This window comes from Lipotes vexillifer, unplaced genomic scaffold, assembly GCF_000442215.2.
Source record: "Lipotes vexillifer unplaced genomic scaffold, Lipotes_vexillifer_v1.1 scaffold1115, whole genome shotgun sequence".
In the NCBI taxonomy this organism is placed as follows: domain Eukaryota; kingdom Metazoa; phylum Chordata; class Mammalia; order Artiodactyla; family Lipotidae; genus Lipotes; species Lipotes vexillifer.
Genome location: NW_006792080.1, coordinates 818,150 through 818,936, shown reverse-complemented (window position 1 = coordinate 818,936; position 787 = coordinate 818,150).

The window sequence follows — 787 nt, the reverse complement described above, 5'->3', positions numbered from 1 at the left end:
TCAAACAAGAGGCAGACGGGGTCAGAGAAACAAGGAGAAAGCAGGACACGTTTAAAACGCTACATAAGGGGGCCTCCCTGGTGGTGCAGTGGTCGGGAGTCCGCCTGCCGATGCAGGGGACACGGGTTCATGCCCCGGTCCGGGAGGATCCCACATGCCCCGGAGCGGCTGGGCCCGTGAGCCGTGGCCGCTGAGCCTGCGCGTCCGGAGCCTGTGCTCCACAACGGGAGAGGCCCCAACAGTGAGAGGCCCGCGTACCGCCAAAAAAAAAAAAAAAAAACAGAACAGAACAAAACAAACAAACAAAAAAAACACGCTAAGTAAGAAGCAAGTAAGTGGGTGGCGGCCTCTGTGCTCCTGGCTTCAAAGGGGGTATTTCACACACTGACCATTAAGCAGGTGTCTCCTGTACTTTTCTCACAGACATGTTTGATCAAGCCTAGATCACTCCCATCTTCTGAGTTTGATAAGAGGTTTATTATGAATTGGATTTTGCATTTTCTTAAGCAGGCTTTGACCGCCTGATGTTGATTCATTTGTAAGAGAAAACGTCCAAGGTAAATGAAGAGAATTTTTCCCATGAAAGATTTTTTTCTTGTGTATCCAACCATCCCCTTAAATAGACCCCTCTCTCTGGCTTTTACTGGAGCACATCTTTTATTAAAATTTCACAGTTTTCATCTTACCAATGTCAGATGAGTTTACTGTAACCAGAAAAAGAAACACAAAGAAAGACAAACGACAAGCGTCTGCTTCCCCCAACTCCCTGCCACTGTGTGCTTTCCCT